General features: G+C 36.7%; 1 pseudogene; it reads right to left on the bottom strand.

The window, feature by feature from the left end:
- Positions 1–8,783: 8,783 nt before the first annotated feature.
- Positions 8,784–8,836, bottom strand: part of LOC143018677 (uncharacterized) — a 554-nt pseudogene continuing 501 nt past the window's right edge.

Here is an 8,836-nt window from a genome sequence, read left to right on the forward strand (position 1 = left end):
TGATTTAAGGTGAACAAAGTTGACAAAGAATATCCCTTGTACTGGATGGGAGAGCATTACGAGGTCGTGGACAAAAAAAAAAAAATAATAATAATAATAATAATAATAATAATAATAATAATAATAATAATAATAATAATAAATAAAAAATAAATAAATAAAAAATAAAGATATGAATAGAAATAAAATAAATAAATAAATAAAAAATAAACTAGAAATAAATAAATAAATAAATGAATGAATAACCAAATAAGGATATTGGAAAAAAAGAACGCACAACTGTTTGAACTCCTGGAATAATTTAAGAGCAAATATAACACAAGCTTGAAAGATACCTGAATCTTAATAAAGAATATTTGAATAATGAAGGATCGAGGGATATGAAGAAGTGGTCAGAGGATGAAACCTTTATCACAAGTCCAACTATTTGCTTGTTGAAAAAAAATTCAAGAACATGGACGTAGAATGCATTCTCTAAGTTTTTTTTACACATCCCGAATTATTTCGTCAATGGAAGACTTGCTACATTCTTTGCAATGAATTTTGTAGGAATCGGCTCTGTTATTTTCGACGAAACATTTCGTGATATAAAAACCCGCATACGTAAACATAGCAATGATGTGCAAAACAAGAAGACCACCAACGTCTCTGACACACACCAAGACAACACCAAAAACCTAATGGACTGGGACAATGCTGAAGTGATATAATGTGAAACCAACAAGATAATGAGAAAATATCTAGAACCAACAATTATCCAGAGTTCAAACACTATAGAACAAAACAGAGGCATGTTCAATATTACATCCCCTTTAATTAATTTAATTTCTGTGGAAAGAAAGATTTTAAGTGGCGCCCCATGTACTGTCACTTCCACGTCCATTCCGGGATGTACAGTATAAATATCTTAAGAATCATATTCTACGTCTATGTACTTCAAAACGATTCAGCAAGCGAAACGTTGTAGTTTTAATAAATGTTTCTTCCACATATGGTATCTACCTTTACCATATTGTCGGCCATTGCCATTTTGATTCATATGAAGAAATGGACATGTACATATATGTATGTATAATATGTACATACATACATGTGCATATATATACATACACACACACACACATACACATACACACACACACGCACACACACACACACACAGTATGAAAACGGTCTTGAAGAAACAACATATCGCCCATGCTAAAGTTCATCCTTGCTTCAAACCATTCGTGGCAATGAGGGCTTTCTTCGACTGAATAAATTTAAGATTAAGTCATCATTATGACTGAAAAGGTTAATCGAGATTGGTCTCTGCTGTGAAGCGTGATTCCTTTGATAAATCAAATCAACTGGAGACCGCCAGACTAAAGTTACAAGTCTTTATTTTCAAAGAAAAGATAGACTGATAAAAATTGATTGGCCTTTGCCACAGCAAAACTGTGACTGCGCAATGGGATCAAATTCCTCCTTATAATTACATAGGGATCATGTATATGTTGCAGACACTAATTAAAGCGACTCTAATTGCGACCGCATTCACTGACATGAATCACTTTAGACTGGCGGGTGCCAGTCAGATTTAATCATCTACTTGTCAGAGTTGGTTGGTCATAAGCTGATTATGATTCAAGAGCAATGGCTGCTTACCCCTTCGACAAAGCTCACCATTGTCAATAGAATTGATCTCTACAGAAGAAGGTCTATCTTGTGCTGAATAGAGTCACCTGGAGTTAGAATAAGTTAAGAAAACGACAATCTCTGGAGCTCAAATCGTTGCGAAAAAGTTGGAGGTTCTGTAAGAGCGACTACAACGGCGTAAACGTTCTTGCGCAGAGAATATGTCTTGCCATTTATTGTTATCATGTTTGCCTTCCTCTGGTTTCCCTTCCACTATCTGTGGGAAGTATCTCATCTCCGGCCTTTGCGGACGAGACATAATAAATGCGGGAATTATAACTTCCTCATGCACTTGCACATGAATGCCTCTTGACAACGGTAATGAGACCAATGCAGTTATCAGTCCAACTGATCTCCTTCTGTAATCCCTCCCGCTCCATGCTAGACTTCCATTCATATTCTGGCAACTGCCTGGCTATTTCATTCAGCTCTGTGCCACGTCTTGTGTAAGCAAGAGGCCAAACCATACACCTTTATTAAAGCAAACACCACAACACACTAACCCACAATCAAATCAAATTGTTTTACTATATCACTGTAAGCATATAATATTTCTTCATCAGGTCAGTATGCATTCCACTTGACTAATCTAATTGGTGTAGGTCGTCTCTTTCAAAGGAATGATAGCATCTATGTTTTATTAATGACGAAGAATCGTTTTACTCTTATCTAATAATTGTTATTATTCACTCCCACCAAATGGTAAACCAATATATATATATATATATATATATATATATATATATATATATATATATATATATATATGAGAGCGTGTGTGTGTGTATGTGTGTTTTTATGTATATGTATATGTATATATATATATATATATATATATATATATATATATATATATATATATGTATGTACTGTATATACATGGAGGGTGTTCTGTATGTATCCCTCAATTCCATACATGTATAATGTTTCCGTTAATGCCATATTATCGACCCTGTTACAATTTTTTCTACATATATGGAAGCACAAAAACATCTCAAGGCTTTCCCAAAAAATTCTTTGATTTCTAGCTTACAACAAAAATTGATCCACGCATCATTTATCTTTCCTAAACCCTCATTCCTCCTTCCCAATTACTCCTCCTTTCATCTCTTTGTTTTCATGGTAAACATCCTTCCACAAGCTTTTCCATCTTTATTCATCAAACTGATCCTTTTAAAACAACTATATTAAAATTTCCCCCCTTTTCTTTTGTCATATGGGACTGTACAACCATCCCCACAGTCATCAAATTGGTCATTTTAAAACAACTATATTAAAATTTTCCCTTTTTTCTTTTTGTCATATGGAACTATACAACCATCCCCACAGTCATCAAACTGGTAATTTTAAAACAACTATATTAAAAATTTTCCCTCTTTTCTTTTTGTCATATGGAACTGTACAACCATTCCCACAGTCTTGTAACACATTCCTTTAGGTACACATTAAACAACCTTAGTAGCATATCCACTATAACCGTTCCCCCTTTGTTAAACACTTCTCATGACACCCATCTAACCCTGGCACCTTACCAGTTTTCATAATCTCTTATGCTATTTGTACCTTAATATTTTTTATATCAACGCCTCCTCCACATTTATTAATTCTCTGAAATACTCTACTCATTTTCCTCTTGCCACCTTCTATTTACATCTGTTTATTTGCACCCTTTACCGTTTTCTCTTTACATAACTCACCGTCCTCATTGCCTTCACTTCCTTCCAAAGTATTTTTCTATTCTATTCAAAATCCTCTGCTAAACTCTTTCCTCAATTTACATCTGTTTTCCTCTTGGCTTCCCTCACCTTAAGTTTTGGTTCTCTTTTTTCTTCTTCTTGTCCCTCTTACATACTTCCCTAGTTCTACCTTGCGACCAATACTTGTACATTCGCTTCTCTTTTACCACCGCCTTCAACATTTTATTCATTTCATCATTCACTACCTTTCCTTCTGTCCCCTCCCATACTCCTTGTCTCAAATACCATATTTGCGAAATTTGTTACTTCCTCCTTAAAGCATACCCGTCTTCTACTGCTTCCATTTGATATCTAAGTTTCTCCTGACATTCTTTCTTCTTTTATTTCTTATTCAACTTATTCACACTCACCACCTCTCCACTTCATTCCCTTTTCCTCCTTTTTCCATTTTTCTCCGTTTTTCCTCTATTCTCAACTTTCCTTGAAAAAAAGAGAAAAAGAAAATGGCACTCCCCCAGCTCTCTCCTCTGAAAATATGAACCTCCAAGACTCTTCCAATGGTCCCTTTGGGTACCACTACATAATCCATTAACGCCCATCCACTACACTTCTCTGCACTACCCTTTCCCATGGATACTTATGCTTGGCTCTCTTCTTAAACACTGTATCTGCCACCATCAACTCCCTTTCTAAACACATCACCTTTCCACTATGAATCTTACCCAAACCTCCGTATTATTCCATCTTTTGGCTCATCTACTCTAGTGTGAGATTTCCTAACACTACTACACATACATTCCACCCAAAACTCTCCAAATACTCGTTTACATCTGTCCTAAATGTCTCCTTTTCCTACTCACTTTCCTCACTACCAGGACAGTATACACTCATAAAAGACCAAAAATTTTCATCCCAATTTCATTCTTTCCTACATTTTCCTTGAGGACACTTCCGTCCCCTCCACAAATCACCTTCCAATCACTTACTAACAGGGCAACTCCTTCTTTCACCTCCTCTCCACAAGGTGTGCCTTACATAAACACCACCGCACGGGCTCAAACAAAGCCCGTGGGAGTGATTTTTCACTCCCGAATTTCGAGAAAAAAAAAAATCTTTCGCCCCCCCCCCACCATTACTACCGACATCCTCCTGACCACATTCCATAACTCAAATTTGTCCCGTACCTTCATATTAGTCTCACTTAACGCTAACTCACCCATCTTCTCACAAACATAACACCAATCTCTTGTCCTTGCACTTTCATCTTTGCTACAACTATATACATTCAACGTCCCAATAAATAACGTTCTGGTTGGAGCCTCTTCCTAGACCTTCGTATGCTTTGATTTTTCACGGGAGAATTACACGGAGAACAGAATTCTTTACAAAGCACGTGGGGAAAACTGTGGTAAAATTATTTTCCTCCCACCGCTGTGGATTAAAACACACACACACACACACACACACACACACACACACACACACACACACACACATTATATATATATATATATATATATATATATATATATATATATATATATATATATATATATATATATATATATATAAAGTTCCAGGGAACAGTATAAAGGATTGACAGCTGCAATACAAATGTATTATCATTCCTCTATGAGTAAAGATTTTAAATCCTAACATAAACAAATACTGTACTTTGTTGCAGTAGGGGCGCTACGAAACATTCCTGAGAGTACTGGCGACATGCTACCAGTCTTTTTACCTGTTCTCTCGTCAACCTTGTGTTGACCACAAACGAAATCAACTTCCCATCTCGTTGTACTGAACACAGAGACAAATAAAACGATATTGTTTTTCCTCGCGCTTTGATCGCGTGAATTTAACATGTACTGCTTAAGCTCGCGTCTTTCCCCCCACCCTATCTCTAGCACGGGTTGACATCGTTGGTTTAAAAAAAGTGGTATTTCAGTCTTTGGTTTTAGAAGGATTTACATCGCGACATTATTCTCACCCCGGTCTAAAGACGAGAAATTGATATTCCTTCACTCACGATTTACTTTTTTCGAACAATATATTATCATGAGAATGAACAGTATATAAGTAAAAATATTTATATTTTTATAAGAGTTGATTAACATTTGGTGAGCTACATCGTGTTAAATCACAGTTTATTTATTTAATTTTTTTTACTACCTCGATGGTTAACATGTGCGTTTTAACATGAGTATTGTTCATTCGTTCCTGCATTATTTTTCTTATTAACTCTTTAAACTCCGATGACAAGATTCTTGTCATTTGGTCAAATAAAAAAAAAAATCAATACACACCAACATGTTTGATCAAACACCAAAAATATGACGTCAGCCCTCGCGCGGTCAAGCCGCATCAGATGATATCCGGATGTACGGGCCGGCGCGAGGCCTACCATATCCGGTTTTTCGTATCTACACCACAAGCGGCTGACATGAGTTGAATGGGTCAATTGTGCCTATTTCTCTTCAGGCAAGATACGTTTACTCATCCATGTCATGGCTTCGTACCTGAGCTGATGAAAACGCATTTGCTATGCCATTTCTGCCCAACTTTGATTACAAGTAAAACAGAAATTGAAAAGCAAGAGATTACTCCCATCGAGGATATCAGAACTTTGGCAATCGCGAATCCTTACGCCACGAATGTGTTGTAAAAAAAAGAAGCGACAGTTTGTGGGTTTTGCTGATCATTCGAGCTTAGAGTTTGTATTAAATTGAAAAGCAAATCAACACGAGAACTCTCTGTCCACAACGAAGGTGAGGAAAAAAGAGCTGAGGAAAAGAAAGGGGGGAGGGGAGAGAAAGAAGATGAAGAAGAGGTAGAAGAGAGAGAGAGAGAGAGAGAGAGAGAGAGAGAGAGAGAGAGAGAGAGAAGGCTGAGGAAGGAGAAAAAAAAAAAAAAAACTTATCTACCTGAAGCCTGAAGCTGCAGCAAGTGTTACACAAGATTACCCCGGCGTAATTGCATTTACACACGCCTAATTACTCCGAAGTTGAAAGTGATTATTTATCTTGCGCATCGCTAACCAGCCACAGTTACAGGAACAATATGGTAACGATTGACACAAAGAACCTGGGAATGGCCATCGTCCATCAATGGATTTCAATTGGCCTCTGATGATAATGATGGCGGAGAAAATTGAGATATGAACTTTGCGATGGTGACGAAAGTGATGTTGTTGATAATGGTGAGTGGTGAAGAAGATGATAGTGATGGCGCTGTTATTGTTGTTGATGATGATGATGGTGGTGGTGATAATGATGATGGTGGTGGTGGTGATAATGATGATGGTGGTGGTAGTGATAATGATAATGATGATGATGGTAATGATGATGATGATGATGGTGATGATGATGATGATAATGATGGTAATGATGATGATGATGATGACGACGACGATGATGATGATGGTAATGATGATGATGATGATGATGATGATGATGATAATTATGGTGATGATGATGGTGGTGATGATTATGATGATGATGATGATGATGATGATGATGATGATGATGACGACGATGATGATGATGGTGATGATGATGATGATGATAATGATGGTGATGATGATGGTGGTGATGATTATGATGATGATGATGATGATGATGATGGTGATGATGATAATGATGATGATGAAGATGATGATGATGATGATGATGATGATGATAATGATGATGAAGATGATGATAATGATGGTGATGATGATAATGATGATGATGATGATGGTGGTGGTGGTGATGATTTGATGACAATGACGACGATTCTGATACTGTTGCTGCTGATTGTGCAAGTGATGAATGTGATGATAATGATAACAATTATGACGATGATGATGACCAAGACGGTGATGTTGCAATGATGATCGTGATATCTACAGATTTCTAGATGTAAAATATCGATGAAATATGTGAAAAACCGAAGTACATCCGCTGACAAAAGCATGTAAGATAGCTCATGACATTGTGTATACAGGAAAAGCACGTACGCGATTGCATATCACTCACAATTTCAGACGACTTTTGTCATACACCCGATTCCACAACTTACAAATCCATAATCCTCAATAATTGTGCAAAACGACTCTCACTGTTATATTTCCCTTATATTCCATATGCAACTTTCATCCATACTGGTTGATATCTCAAGGCACCCTTGGAACTGGACTACAGTATTTAGCTTGGGCATTCAAAAAACATTTTGCTGATCTGGAAATCACCTGGAAAACAGAATTACTTTTCCCTGAAGAAGAAGTTCGAGGGGGACAGAAAGAGGGAGAGTAAGATAAGATGAATGTTTCTGAGGATGCAAGGAAGATTTAGACGATGAAAGAGAAGAGGAAGTCCAAAAAGTATACAAAGGTAACAAGGTAGTAAAAGGGATGACAGAACGATTCCAATTAGAGAATCAATTGAAAACCTTCACAAATAGGCGAACGTAAAGAAACCGTTAAGAATCAATGTGGAAGCAAGAACAGGAAGCGAAATATAGGAAAAAGAAAAAACATTAAGATACAGTCAAAGGCATAAACGAGAGATAGAATTTATCTCATAAAAGCTTAAGCCGTTATTTGAGGTTAGAGATCTTTCCAGAACAAGATTTGTTGGCATCTTCCGCGTTTGAGCAAAATCTTATATTTTCTTTTGCGAAATATTTTCTTCAATAGGCTGCAGTAAGGTGAAGATTTATATTTGCTAGCTCGAGATACAAGACAAAGAGCCGTTCTGGAAATATATTTCCAAACCAGGAGTCTGTAATATAGGTTTTGAATGCAGAGGCCGTTGTCTGGGAATTAAATTTCTCTTGAAAGAGTTTAATACCTTATGTATCCTGTTGGCTGGCACTTATTTTTGACTCGCTTATTGCGCTACATGTTGCCATCTTGTAGCTGTATCAGCACACATTTTCTGACATTTCCGGTACACAAAAAAAAAATAAAAAATAAAAAATGAAAAAAATAACAGCCCCAATCTGAACCTGTGGTCAGCAAGAGCGAAGTGCTTTCCTAGAATTGATTTCGAAGTCACCCATTGTTTTCTTGGGTTTCAGTCCCTTCGCCTTTTTTTTTTTTTTTTTTTTTTTTTTTTTTTTTTTTTTTTTTTTTTTTTTTTTTTTTTTTTTTTTTTTTTTTTTACTCAGATCATAGATAGCTGGCAGAAAAGAGTACAAATTGTACACAGTGGACAAAAGAGCACACAGTGTACAAATTCCATTCGTTAATCGTGATGATCAATGCGACCGGTGTTAGAGGGGAAGAAAATCATTATCAAATGGTCACGTCCATGCAATCTGATGACTGTTCTCGGGTTTCCGCTCAAGAGCTGGACCTCTGGGCTTTCCACAATATTTGTACACTCTCAAGTAGTATGTGGTTGTTTTCGGCTGAATTTGGCGTTTTTCTCAATTCATGCTATGCTCGACAGATGGGAAGGGCATCTCTGCTCGATGCGGGT

Source organism: Oratosquilla oratoria, chromosome 35 (assembly GCF_046742065.1).
Source record: "Oratosquilla oratoria isolate Oo_2021 chromosome 35, ASM4674206v1, whole genome shotgun sequence".
NCBI lineage: Eukaryota > Metazoa > Arthropoda > Malacostraca > Stomatopoda > Squillidae > Oratosquilla > Oratosquilla oratoria.